The sequence below is a fragment of the Centroberyx gerrardi genome, chromosome 7, assembly GCF_048128805.1.
Source record: "Centroberyx gerrardi isolate f3 chromosome 7, fCenGer3.hap1.cur.20231027, whole genome shotgun sequence".
NCBI lineage: Eukaryota > Metazoa > Chordata > Actinopteri > Beryciformes > Berycidae > Centroberyx > Centroberyx gerrardi.
Window position 1 is genome coordinate 32537883 of NC_136003.1, and position 14760 is coordinate 32552642.

Genomic DNA, 14760 nt, shown 5'->3' on the forward strand with positions numbered 1-14760 from the left:
AATAGGTTTTTAGATTAGTAAAATCATGAATGTAAGTAGCCTACCTCAACGCTGAAATATAGTAATATAACATAATTTAACATTTTTGGTTAACATTATACAGGGTTGCTGTTTCTTGACTTAATCCTTGACTTTCAGCGTCTTCTTCGGTCCAACCACGCTCAAAGAATTGACAGTTATTTGGAGGGGGCTAGCACAGCCAATCAAATAATATAATCCAGGTGGGGATCTCTACGAAAGCAGTGTATGGAGTCCTGGACAGCCCTATTGACAGACCTCAAAGATAACGGTATATTTGATGGAGGATTTTTGGACAAAAGCCTTGTGCAGTTTTGCTGTATGGGGCTAATCCAGGTGAGATGATGTGATATGATGTCATGTCCTTTTAAGCTACTGTATGTGCAACTCGTTATTTACAAACCTGACACCCCTTATCTAAAAAAAAGATATTTAGAAAATGTTGTTTTTCCGTTTAAACTATTCTTTAACTCCATTACCACTCAACTGCCTCAAAAGCGTACGAGATTGCTCAACATGCAATTTAAATGTAGGTTTTTATAAATGGATTGGTTATACATTAGTGGACGAAGTATTCTGATCATTTACCTGTAAGAAAGCTATTTAAAGTACATAAAATAAGTACAAATGCTCATTATAGCATACAGAGTGACTGCTTTCAGAATGATACAGCCTAGGCTACGATATTACTGGATTATTATTGATGCATAAACTTGTAAAAAAGCATTTTAAAATTGACGGAGGTTAATCTATTGGGAAGTTTATTCTGTAACACTGCATTATATTTTATAAGACGATCATGGTTTTATATGTAAAATCTTCGTCAGTGTAGTGGAGTAAAAAGTACAATATTCCACTGTGAATGTAGTGTCAAGTAGCCTAAGTATAGCGTGGAAAATAGAAGCACTTGAGTACAATTACAATGAAATACCGACGTAAGATGTTGTAGTTAGTTAACAAATTATTAATTTTTCTTAATTACTTTGTAATTTTGAGGCACAATTTTCTAACTGAAAGAAGGCGTTGTAATTCATGATGGAAAACATCATAGAAAAATCATTATGTATGTTTTACTATTCTAGGATGACTTGGATGACTTTTCACTATAAAAGCTACAACCTGTCAGCAGATGACAGAACGCACTACAACATAGACCTGAATATACTCTACTCCAGGGACATCATACTTACTTCATGCCCTTGCAATTTTATGTTTTGCAGATGTCCCTGCAGTTCTCAGTTTTATGATTTAGGTAAATTGATATGACTATGTTATACTGAACATAGGATAGGATACTAGAGTCTACAGTCTTGTGAATTATCAATGTAATTGTAACTGCTATTAAATAAGCGAGAAGAGATGAATGCTGCCTATATTAATACAAACATAGGGAAGAGACAATTCTGTTTTTCTATTACCATCTGTCCATCTTTTTATTTCATTGTTTTTTTCTGATACACAGTGTTGCAGTAATGTGTATGGGTCCGTTTTTGGTATGTTTGTCTTTCCTCTCACCCTCACTTTGCTGGACTGTCCTGGTTTAGAGGTGGACATTGGGTGTTTATTATGAGGCTTACCTTATTTTACTAAATTATGTTGTGATGCCGGTTGGCCTGCAGAAATCAACAGGAATATTATGTCTTTGTGCAAGCTGTACCAAATGATGTGAAATCCATAATTCTTGCACATCTCTCAGTTGTAAATACTAAAAGATTGTCTGGAAATAAAGAAACATATTTTGGGTATGTCTTTTGTTATAAAGTTCTTAATCAGATTTAATCTAGACACCCATATTTACTAATGTAGACTACATTATTATCAATAACCACCAATCATAAAAACTGGTGTTACAAGTCATGTTATTGCATACTCTTCTGTATGTCCTTAATGTGTGACTGTTTTCTTCAGAGACTTCAGATTACTGTCAGTTCAGCTAAATGTAAATACATAGCTGCTCAACGTGCGGAAAAAGTTGTATTAAAAAATGTTTGAAGATACATGTTCATCCACACAGGGGAGAAACCATTTATTGATTCAGTTTGTAATAGAAGTTTTAGTCGGAGGGGTTATCTGAAGATCCACATCAAAGTCCATACAGGTGAGACTGACATTCCCATGTCAGTTTCATTTCACTCCGTTACAGGTCACTTAATATTGGTCTGGGCAATAGTTAGGGGTCCAAGCAAGTGCTGGACTGTGTCGTGTACAGGTGGATGTAGTTACGTGTCTGGCAGGGAGCCTTACATTTCCAATATAGGAATTGCAATTTAATTTAAGTAAAGTGAAGTTTGGTTTGTTGTGGCATGACCATTTACAAAAGTACACAAGATTTGGATGAGACTGAGATCTCAGTGATGTCAGCGGTCTGTATTACTGTAATGACAATAATGGCAGTGAAGGACATCCTCTTGTGTAGCATTTCTTAATTAGAACCTGCTAGGCCTATATATGCATGGTGAGCTATAGCAGCCATTACACCCCACCAGGCCTATATATTGTGAGCCATAATCCAATGTGGGTTATTCTTATTCCCACATTTCTGTACAGTAGTACATAGGACTCATTAAGTGTGTTACAGTAGGATTTAAACCATTAACAGCTACTGTAAGATGCCCAAATATTTTCACTGAGTACAGTTTGTTACATGGAAGATTTTACATGATATGTTTACTCCAACATATGAATTATATAGACACAGAGTTGATTAACTCTGTTGAGGTGGATGTGTGTATCCCTCCTACATAATTTTAGATGTTGACCTCATATTGATTTTAAAAATGAAAAAGTGTAAACACTGATATGCAAATGCATTAAATTTAACTGGAGGAAAAAAATATAGTGCCAAATAATTTTGCATTTGAATTTTATTATTGGCAGAAAGTGTCAGTGCATGAAAATGCACTTCACTAAAATTTTAATTACCAAATTTATTCAATTAAATGTATCATTATAAGCCAGAATTTGCATACATACAGATGAAAATTTATGATGAACCCTGTCACTTGTTTTAAGCCAAAATTGCTGTGAAAAACTACGGACATGGCAACCTTGTCACTGGTCCTTCCCACTTGGAGGTCTGTTGATAGCCACGCCCACTTGGAGATAAGGCCCCGCCTTTTTGGAGATGTTCGCTGCAGCTATGCATACTTGGTGCAAATTCAGGTCAGGCAGTCTATCAGTCATCTGTTAGTTTTTGAGATGGCCTCTAGAGGGCGTCTTTATTTATTTAGAGTTATAAATGACAGAAATACAACATCACAAGTCACAAAGCTTTATTCACGACTCCACCTTTCCTCCTCCTTCTTCTTCTTCTCCTTCTTCTTCTTCTTCTCATAAGATTTCCGGTAGACCTCTACACGTAACTGTAAATAAATGTAAAGGGTATACTGCTGTGAGTTGCAAAAGCTGCACAATTCTTAATTCAATTAGTTGATGGTTCCCCTTATCGGCCGAGCAAAGTTTAAAAAGAAAAGGAAGAAACTCCTAAATCGGAAACATCTTGAATTAAACCTCCCTTTCTTTACTGTGGCTAAAATAACCAGTGGTGGCAAGAGTAGACTACTAAAACGTCCTGCTCCAGTAGATGTATTGCTACTTTACTGATATTTTACTTCTGTTCTATCTGTTCTCTGTAATGGATGTGATATAAAATGTAGTGAAGTACAATACTTAAGTAAAAATGTACTCAAGTAAAGGAAAAATTACAGGTCACGGACAAGTACACAAAGTAGATCCCTCTTTCCCCTTTCCCTTCTCCTCTTCTACTCTTACAATATATGGTCGGTTTGACTACTGTTGATAAATTGTACTTATTATAAGTCGCTTTAGAAAAATGTGTCCGCTAAATGATGTAATGTAATGTAATGTAATATAAAGATGCTCAATTACAGTTTTCTTTCAATCTGTGCATAGCTGTTCAGTCTGCAGTGCTCCAGCTTCAGTCTTGTTCATTTAAGTTTAATTTTCTTAGAAAGCAAAGGTCTGAGTTTGCTTTTTAGTTAGGCAAGGCTGCTGGACAGATCTGTGGAGTGACTCTGTGTCATGTCACGTGACTCTTCACCTGAAACATGCCCTTGTTTCTCCAGAGTATCAACTGGGGATTAAAAAATGACACCTGGTTCTGATCTAATCCTGTTTGAAGTCACACTGTTGGATCATACTCTTTTTCATATTGATGAGAGGATGACAGTGGGTGTAGTTCAGTTTCTGAACCACACGGTGGCGCTAAAGCTTGTGCGTGTGTGTGTGTGTGTGTGTGTGTGTGTGTGTGTGTGTGTGTGTGTGGGAGGGGGGGGGATTACATTTATTAAATATAAAGTGAAAAAAGTTATCATTTCGACTTTTACATTGAATAAATTTCATTAAGTTCAATTTCAATTAAATTAAATAAAAAAAACCTGCATTGAATAAAAATAATACATAAATGATAAAAATATATATATATGTATATATTGTCATTATCATTCATCTGCTGGCTATCATGTGAAGTAATTAGAACCAGGCTGTGTGCCAAATACCAATGCTGCTAATAAGAGGATAAGATCTACTTTATCCTATTTCAGAGAGAGAGAGAGAAAATTCAATTAAATTCAATTCAATGAGCTTTATTGGCATGACGTACATGTGCACATGTTGCCAAAGCATAGATTCAATTTCAAACACAAATGAGATAGAAATAAAGTAAAATAAAATGAAGTAAACTGCATATTAAATACATAGATTCATCACATTTCTGGACAGTAACAACAATAACAGTGATGATTACAAAAAAAGTAAAGTTAAAGAAGAGTTTACAGAGTTGATGTGTTTCTTAGATTATGGCATGACATCACCATGACATCATCATGACATCACATACCGAGCACAGAGTTCTACTGTTTCAACATTTTCTCCAAGGAGGAGACACACATTTTTTTAATTGATACTGAGATTTTGCAAATTCTCTATTCTTTCAGAGATGTTTGAACAGTCTGAGTTCCTGATGTGTTCAGACTCGGTCCAGGAGAGAAGAAGAGTTCTTCTTCTTCACTTCCTGTTTCTCCTGAGTCGCAGTGTGACTCTTTCTTTCTTCTCTTGGCAGCAGGTTCTTCTGTCTGTACAGCGTCAGCAGCTTCCTGTCTGGCTGTTTGATTCTGATCAGATTTGGGCCAAACTGTAATTTGTTTTGAGGTTTTGGAAGCATTTAGTTTTGTTTACAAGTTTGATTTCTTTTTGCCAATAGTGATAATATTCTTCTTGTTTTGTTTTTTCTATTTGTTTGAATTTTGTCAGTGGCGGTTGTGTGGTTATAGGGTTAGTTCAGTACTGTGGTGAGACTCTGTCAGTGTGTCAGTACTGTGGTGAGACTCTGTCAGTGTGTCAGTACTGTGGTGAGACTCTGTCAGTGTGTCAGTACTGTGGTGAGACTCTGTCAGTACTGTGGTGAGACTCTGTCAGTGTGTCAGTACTGTGGTGAGACTCTGTCAGTGTGTCAGTACTGTGGTGAGACTCTGTCAGTGTGTCGGTACTGTGGTCAGACTCTGTCAGTGTGTCAGTACTGTGGTGAGACTCTGTCAGTACTGTGGCGAGACTCTGTCAGTGTGTCAGTGCTGTGGTGAGACTCTGTCAGTGTGTCAGTGCTGTGGCGAGACTCTGTCAGTGTGTCAGTACTGTGGCGAGACTCTGTCAGTCTGTCAGTACTGTGGTGAGACTCTGTCAGTGTGTCAGTACTGTGGTGAGACTCTGTCAGTGTGTCAGTACTGTGGTGAGACTCTGTCAGTCTGTCAGTACTGTGGTGAGACTCTGTCAGTCTGTCAGTACTGTGGTGAGACTCTGTCAGTCTGTCAGTGCTGTGGTGAGACTCTGTCAGTCTGTCAGTACTGTGGTGAGACTCTGTCAGTGTGTCAGTACTGTGGTGAGACTCTGTCAGTGTGTCAGTACTGTGGTGAGACTCTGTCAGTCCCAAACTTGGCTGCTCTTTTCTCAAGATGTAGAGGGAATCTCCCATGATGCTCTGCTCTACAGGCCCAGTCTGGACTCCTTCTGTGCCACCTAGTGTGTTTTTGCAGAATTACAAATGCAGAATTTCAGTCGGGGTTTTGTCCCAGGCTTCCTAGTTGCATTTGTAATGAGGCCCCAGATTTCATCTCTCTCTCTCTCTCTCTCTCTCTCTCTCTCTCTCTCTCTCTCTCTCTCTCTCTCTCTCTCTCTCTCTCTCTCTCTCTCTCTCTGTGTGTGTGTGTGTCTCTCTCTCTCACTCTCTCTGTCATCTAAAGTATGTCTGTTATATAAGCTCAAGACATTATTTAGGTCACCACATACCACCAATCCCTTAAAATAACCTTACATTTACATTAATTTATATTAATTCACCACTTAGTTCATGCAAAATTCATCCCCTTATTAGGTTATATAAACTTTATATCAACATCTTGTTAACACAGAGTGGTATCATGCACGATCAGTGAGCTCGTTCTTTTGTTGTGTTTCTTTTATAAACTGTTGTATGTTTTGTCATTATTTACATTACATTACATTACGTCATTTAGCAGACACTTTTATCCAAAGCGACTTACAATAAGTGCATTTTGTTAACAGAAGTGAAACCAACTGTGTATCACAGACTTCATCAGCTAAGACTTTAATAGGAATAAGTCGAAAAGGCAGAATCAGATTTTTTTTTTGTAGAAGGGGAAGAAGATCATTACATGATAGGTTAGTTCAAGTTTAATGCAGTCACTGTTCTGTTTCTGTTTTTGTACATCTGCAGTATTTTAAAATTAGGACACTTGCTCTCTGTATAAATCAAGGTTGTTGAATTGAATAGAATTTAAATGAGCTAAACTAACTTAAATAGATGTGAATTGAATGTTTGTGTTTAGGTGTACAGTGTATTGTTGAAAGTCTGGGAAAACAGTCTGATGCTAGTCAATATTTTTGATATCCAACAAGACAACACTCATCAGAGCCTGACATTAACAGGTTATAACACGAGTTCTGTGTGTGTGTGTGTGTGTGTGTGTGTGTGTGTGTGTGTGTGTGTGTGTGTGTGTGTGTGTATGCTAGTGTGTGTCTTAAATGCAGAGCCACATCCTCTAGATTCCTCCAAAGCTGTCTAGCCAGTTCTTAAACACCGATACTGGTGGTAACGGCTGACAGAGACAGAGAATATGTGTGTGTGTGTGTGTGTGTGTGTGTGTGTGTGTGTGTGTGTGTGTGTGTGTGGGCAGAGACAGAGTGTGTGAGAGAGACAGAGAGGAAGAGGAAGAGGAAGAGGAAGAAGAAGAGATAGGAGGGAGATAAGATAGATGTCAGTTTTATAATGACACGTTTTTAATAATTAAAATGGGCCAACAACTTACCTTTTGATTAGTAGGTGTAATATATTTACTGAACCTGAAATAGCATTTCGTCACACTGGAAAAAGTAATAATCTTACTGTAACATGTTTCTGCCCAACTGGCCTCGCAGGCACTGTCCTACTCGTACACACACACTGATGAAAAATGATATAAATCAATATTATAATGAAGGGATATAATAATGGGAATCTCGAGAGTTTCTTAGATACCTGAGATGCCGAGATGTTTTTAGGAGGCAGAGAGAATTGAAGCTGTGTCAGCAGCTGATGGAAACTGTTATGTGTTTCATGATTTTATGTTATTGTTTGGATCCCTGTGTTCCCATGCATTTTTATTTGCCTTGCATAATTCAGCAACAATCGTCTAATAAATAAATGAAAACACATTGTTTACATTCCCAGTGTGTGTTTTGTCCTCTTTATTCAGCTGTGACTCTCTGTGCCATTTGATTTATACAACAACAGACACCCAAGAAACGACTTTGTTACAGAGTCCACTTTGTCATTATTCCCAACCAAAAGCACTTGAATGTGGGAGAAGTCGTATTTATGATTTTAGATCTTGGAGTTTCCGAGGAGCAATTGAAGGCAACGTTGTATCATCTCCTTTACCCCTGGGTTTTAAATTTGTCATTTTTTAATGATAACAATTGAATAATTTGTCTTACTGTTACACCCGTCCTAGACTACTGTTACTAATGCACCTGTCTTACTGGTACACAGAGATGGAAAGTTATAACTACTGCAGTAGTTAGTAAGTTAGTTAGTTAGTAGTAAGTAAATACTGCACTTACTGACTTTCTTCTTCTTCCTCCACTACATTTATCTGCCGGCTGGAGTTACTAGTTAACTTTGCAGAATAAGGTTTAACATGCAAAACATACGATGAGCTCATAAAATATGTTGCACTGTTATAGAGTTTAAACTCCCCAACAATATATGGAGCAATTAAACCGACAACATTAAAATAGGCTACTTCTTACAGGTTAAGGCAGCGGCCACAGAAAAGGGACAGAATCACTGACAGATAGATTTTCTATTTCAAAAACAAAACAAAAAAAACATGTAGGAACGCCTCTGATTTGCTAAACGGACGGTGACGAATCCGTCCGTCCAGAAAAAGTTCAACCGGGTTGAACTTTGAAATGAACGGAGACGGACAGACACAGCGGATCCGTGCGGCCGCGGCCTGTGCTGCAATAATTTAACTCTCTGACAGAATGAGGACTTTTACTTTTGATACTTCAGTACGTTTCACTGCTAAGACTTCTAGACTTTTACTGAAGTAAACTTCTGAACGCAGAACTTTTACTTTTTTTTTCTTTTAAAGATTTATTTTTGGCATTTTTATGCTTTATTCGACAGAGTTAGTGAGAGAGAGAGGGGAGGACTTTTAATGAAGAATGTTTCCTTTACGTATTCCTACTTTTACTTAAGTAAAGGATTTGAGGAGTTTTTTTTTCCACCTGCTGCTGGTACACCTGTCCTCCTCCTGCACCTGCGACGCTCCGGTCTCTGCCGCGCAGTGACGCAGATCTTCGGGGCCAAACAGGGAAGACTACATAGGAAGTCTGAGGAGGGACTTCATCAGTTCAGCAGTCGCTCTCCAGTCGAGCAGGACGCAACTCCAGATTACAGACAGTTTACAGGTGAGTTCCTACTCTGAAATTGGCAAAATACTCGTCTCAATTGAGATTCACGTACATGTCTGTTACACGGGTTTCTGACTCAGGAGAACCGTTTGAGAAAGAATTTAGCAATTTGTTAGACCAGAGGCTTTTGTCTTTACGCGCATGGATATTGCTGCTTTTTTTCTTTGCAAGCTGAAATCATGTGGAAAATGTAATTAGGCTACTTTTTACTAGAAATTCTTTCCGGTTTACTAAATCGATACTAGCAGGCTGAAATGACAGAAATGGCTTGACGGCAATTTTTGCGTGTCGTTTTGTCCAAACGGGAAGAGCTGACGGTCAAATATTGTCAAGTCGATAAAGTAAATATTTTAAAGAAAATGTTCGGTGTTGTGGGTCCGAGTGAAATTCCAACTCTCCGCCACATTAAAGCCCATCAAATTTTCCTCATAATTGAATTCAATGACACACACACACACACACACACACACACACCTGTGTGACTGGATTCTGTTCTTTTCAGTAGGAGCCTGTCACGCTGACTAAGGTGTGTCCCCCCCCCCCCCCCCCCCCCCCCCCCCCCACACACACACACACACACACACACACACACACACCACACCCCACTTGCTGCTGAATTAACACTGAAAATGTTTTGAGTTTGAACTGTTTAATTATTACCTGGTGTTGCATGTACAGTCTGGCACAGAGATCTGCCATTGTGGTGAGATGGTTTTACTTTTTAGCAATCCAACTCAACATACTGTGAGAATATTACTGAATCAGTGCCATGTTATTTTTAATTTTATTTGGGGCCAAATTTGCCGGCAATGAGTATAAGCGACTGGGCAATGAGCAAAGATGCAATGGGCAATTGTAACTGACAAATTTGACAGTTAGAGGAATGAAATGGATGAAATAACATACTGCTGCATCACTGTGATCTTGGCCTGCTCTTTTCTACTGAAAATGTAATAATTTAATCATTTTATCAAGGTTATCCACTGCAATTTCATGTGTTTTATAGTTTTTATGTGTGGCTCTGGTATCCAGCAGCTAGCTGGCAAGATTAAATGTTATATTAAAAAAACTGTATTTCCTAGTTGTGTTTACTATTTAGTAGCAGTTTTGAAAATATTTTGGGCTGAGGACAGGTCACCTGACCTTGTCTCTGATTGGGTGATGTTGAAACCTTGCCAGCAAAGCTTGCTCTCCAATCAAGCTTGCCTGGATTTCAAACTGATAGAGTGGTTTCAATGAGAAAATTGCCCCCAAAATGTACTTGTGTACCAACTCCTTAAGGTTGTAGCTGCTGGGTCGGTTAGGTCGGCCTGTTCTGTCTTCCCAACATGCTGTTTGTTTGTGTCTTGTGCTTTGTTTTGTTTCCTCTTGTTGGTTGGTAGTGTGTAAATCAGCAGCTCCCATGAGGATTAATAAAGCTGAAGGTGTGGCTTGTCTTCAGTGAGGGAGACAGAGGTTTTTACAGGCTTGCATTGCATGAAGGGCTCGACTTTTCTCTTTCGTAGCTCTTCAATACATTGGGTCAAAACCGCAGCCACCCGGACAGGGCGGCCCTGGGTTGTAAATCTAGCGTACCTGGAGAGACCTGCCACTGGCCTCATGTGGCAAAACAGCCTCAGCATGTTGCTCTGGCACATTCCTGATGAATGGAGGGAGGGAGGGAGGGAGGGAGGGAGGGAAAGATGGAGGATAGAAGAGAGAGAACCAGTCTGTTCAGGCATGTTCTTCTCGTGTTTGTTTTTCATCCTGTGTTTATTTGGCAGCTCTGTCCTAGGTGACAACACATGGAGATCAATGTGACGGTACAAACGGTTCTGGACAGCACTTCCCTTGATCCAGAGGCTCATTCTGCACTTAGTCATCTGATGTGGCTCTGACAGCTCGGTCATGTTGTACCGTGGCTGCGTAGTTACTGCTCTTGCTCTAGAGCTAGGAGCCGTTAGCTGTAAATATGGAACAAGGCCCTCCATAATACCATGGTCACCCTTCTCAGCTGTCAGTCTCTTACCATCTGATTTCCCTTCGACCCCATTCAGCTTCCAGCAGGAGAGCCACTTCACAGTTCTCACTGTCCCAGACAAGGAGAATAGCCATAAAGGTGATGATACACTGGGAAATTTTCAAAATAATATGAATATGAAATAATGTTCTCACTGACATCAGCCAATCAGAGAAATTGTTCAGTTGACTCAAAAAAAAAAAAAATTTCAAAATGGTCCAACTGCTAATAAATAGTCAACACAACTAGGAAATAATGCTGCACGTGATTATTTTGCTGAATATTGCAATGGCAACACAGCATGCAAACGCAGATTTTTTTTCAATATTTTAGATTTTCCAGCCAACAAGAAACATTTTTAATCAAAAGCAGATGTTGTCGCTTAAGATTTGCCATGTTTGAGTACAATGAAAGTGTTGTGTTTATTTAACAATGTGCATGTATTGGCCAGAAATTGGGCTCAGCACCACAATACCATGTTTAGGATCCAGCAGCCAAAACTCTGCTAAAATAATTGCAGCCCTTTGCAATTTGGTAATTTACGTAGTTCATATAGCGATTTTTTATTTTATTTATTTATTTATTTATTTTTTTCAGTTAAATCAGTAACCAGACCCAGGGCAACTATCAGAAGATTGAACAAAGTACTGAGGACATACACAACTCAAAGGGCGGACATGGGTTCAGTTCCCATGGTTTCTCTCTGCTACTTTGATAGTTGAATCAAAATGTCCTGTCCGGTCCCCGCTAAAGGGAATTTGTGTCCCCAATGTCTCATCCCATCATTTGATGGCCCTTTTCTATTGTAAAAATGTAGTTGGCTGGTAAAACACTAAAAGTGGCTGGCTAGTGAATTTCAAGGATTCACCAGTCAATGTGTAGATAAATTGACTTCTTATTTGCATATCGGCACTCTGTTCTGTCCCATAGCAAGACTCAGTCCCTTCAAAAAACAACCGGTCCCACTGTCAAACATGTTAGCTTTATGAACAAGAGTCTTAAGATGACTAATAACCATTTTGAAACTCTTCACATGTAGCTGACCTAGGGCCTCAAAGGTTTGGTATTACCACATTCATATGTAGTATCTCATTAAGTTAAATTATAATATAATGCCATGACAATATGTTTATGATGCTGTGAGCCATGTGACAGCTTGGCACCCCGTCTGTGCTGGGTAATCCTGTGATGATTCCCTGTTTTGATGATATTGCCACAGGAAGTTTGTCGTCATCCAGACTGTATCTGTTATTTCAGTATCGTTGGATATTCAGCATGGCTCGCTTCATGTCTGACTGGGTTAGAGCTTGACTTGGTGGGCTGAAGCAGGATGTACAGGAGGGTCTTATAGGTGATCATCGCTCTCTCTCTCTCCCCACTCTCTTGCTTTGTCTCTCGCCCACTCTCACCCTCGCTACCTCTCTCTGAGATTTGACCCAAATTCAAATTAGAGCTGAAAGATATTGACAAAAAAACAAATCGCAATTATTTGACAGAATATTGCAACTGCAAGTCATATCATCACGGTTTTTTTTAGTCATAAACTTTTTTAGAACTTTAAAACTGTTTTGAATCTAAAAAAAAAAAATCTAAAAAATCTACAACTGCAGTGGAAGTTCTCAGATGTTTCTGATAAATTCCGGTTTCAGAGACTCATTACACATTCTGCCATTTTGTTTGGGGAAAGTGACAGCTACATTTAAGAAATGATTTAATGGCTCAAAATTAGAACAAATATTGGTCTTTGTTTTTTAACTTCAAAACCAGTTTTTCTTCCTCCTCTTTCCTTAGCTTGTGGTGTTTTTTTTTTTTTTTTTCCTTGTGCTTCTCTCTTTCATGATTGTTCTAGTGTCACAGGAATATTTGTCCCATCCATTATCTGTGTGCTGTGGCCTCACCTTTGACCTCCTTTCTATTGGTTGCTTGTAATGTCGATGATCCAGGAACTGAAGCTGCTTCTACTGTTGCACTCATTGGAAGTCGCTCCAGATAAGAACATTAGCTAAATACCTAAAATGAAATGCCTTTTTTTTTCTGTCACTCCCTCTCCATCTTTCCTGTCAAATTATTTTCAATTTCTATGTACATTATTGGCACGACAGTTTACAGACAATGTTGCCAAAGCATCTAGATAAATACCAACTTTATATTCCCTGCCCTGTGTATCAGTCTGTGTATCTGGGTGTGGGTGTGTGTGTGTGTGTGTGTGTGTGTGTGTGTGTGTGTGTGTGTGTGTGTGTGTGTGTGTGTGTGTGTGTGTGTGTGTGTGTGTGTGTGTGTGTGTGTGTGTGTGTGTGTGTGTGTGTCAGTGCCTCAACTGCGCAGGATCTGGGTTGCTGCGTACCCAGACCCTCCACCACAAAGCTGAGTATCAGTAAACTGTGTGAAGGAATTACTGTTTGTTTAGAAACTAGAAAAAGTAGAAACTAGTTACACTATTAGAAAAAAGAATAAGTGAAATATGTAGGGTTTCAAGATACTGAGAGATTAACATTCTGTTATCTTTGCTGTCCCTCACTTGGGTATACTAAAGTCTATTAAAACAGACACACGGTAGCAGTAGTCTTTACAAAGCTGGCCCACGTCTCAGCAAATTGTCACTTGCTAAAAACGATCCTGAGGTGATATGCAGGTGGAATGCGTGCAGCATTACCTGCCCTCATTTCCTCTGTGAAAAATTACCAAACAAAGGCACAGATGCGTCAGTAGAGGAGCGCTAATCTCAAACATCTCCCTCGGGAATGATTTGTTCTTGTAATAAAGATCTGAACCAAATATCTGGTATGGTACAGTGTTTCCCACAAGTTGTCAATTTATTTCATCAATCATTCGTCAGGAAATTGCTGTTACATAGTTTTTGTCCCTCAGGTTATAAAGTCATGTGTCATCAACACAGCAACCCAGTTATCACCCATGGTGATTGGTTAGGAATGTTTTGTACAGTTTGTAACTTAAGATATGCTATCAGATGATGATGATGTGTGGTGCAAAGCATGCTGGGAATGTCTTGGCCTCGGCTCAGGAGGAGCGTCTCTCCTCCTCTGGTTGTACTCGGCCCCACAGCCTGGAAACGCCTTCCAAGAACAGACCGGTTTACTGGCAGTAACATCCATCCACATTGGGGTCGGATTTCTCCTTCCCTCACCAGGGTGTCGTGTACGTCTCTTCCTCTCCTAATATTTTCACCCCTTTAAAATTGACAGTAAACATCTCGTCTCCCTTGTTCTCCGTCCATGAGCGTCCTGACAGTCCATGTTTGGTAGGATTGTTACTGCCTGCTGCCGGTTGGGTTTTGCTCACGCTTTCCAGTTGGATCTGCAGTGCGTCTTTAGTGCATTTACACCTGGACCTTTTTTGCGCTTTTGTGATATTTGATCACAATCTGAACACCCAGGCCGCAGCTTCATGCCAGGTGGAAAGGAGGCCAAACTGATGACTCCATGTGTCACATCACTCAGAAAAAATGCTGTGTTCACGTGTTGATGGGTTGCATGGTGTTTTGAAGTGACGCACATGGTTTTGATTTCCTGTCCCAACAGAAGTGCTGCTGATACAGAAGTGGAATGTACATTATTTATAGCATTAATGGGTATGATTTAGCTTGATATGAAAGTGAACCCCCAGTTATGACCTTTGACCCTTTGAAAACACAGAAGAAGTAGTTACTACTGTTGGGTTGTAGGGTAAAATTGAATATTGGACACAAGTGAGGTCTCTCTTGTTTATAATGTGCATCTACTGACAACACATCT

General features: G+C 39.3%; 1 protein-coding gene across 1 annotated transcript in view; it reads right to left on the reverse strand.

Moving 5' to 3' along the window:
* Positions 1 to 14760, reverse strand: part of LOC139911338 (uncharacterized) — a 279947-nt gene that overhangs the window by 123866 nt on the left and 141321 nt on the right. The window lies entirely within an intron of this gene.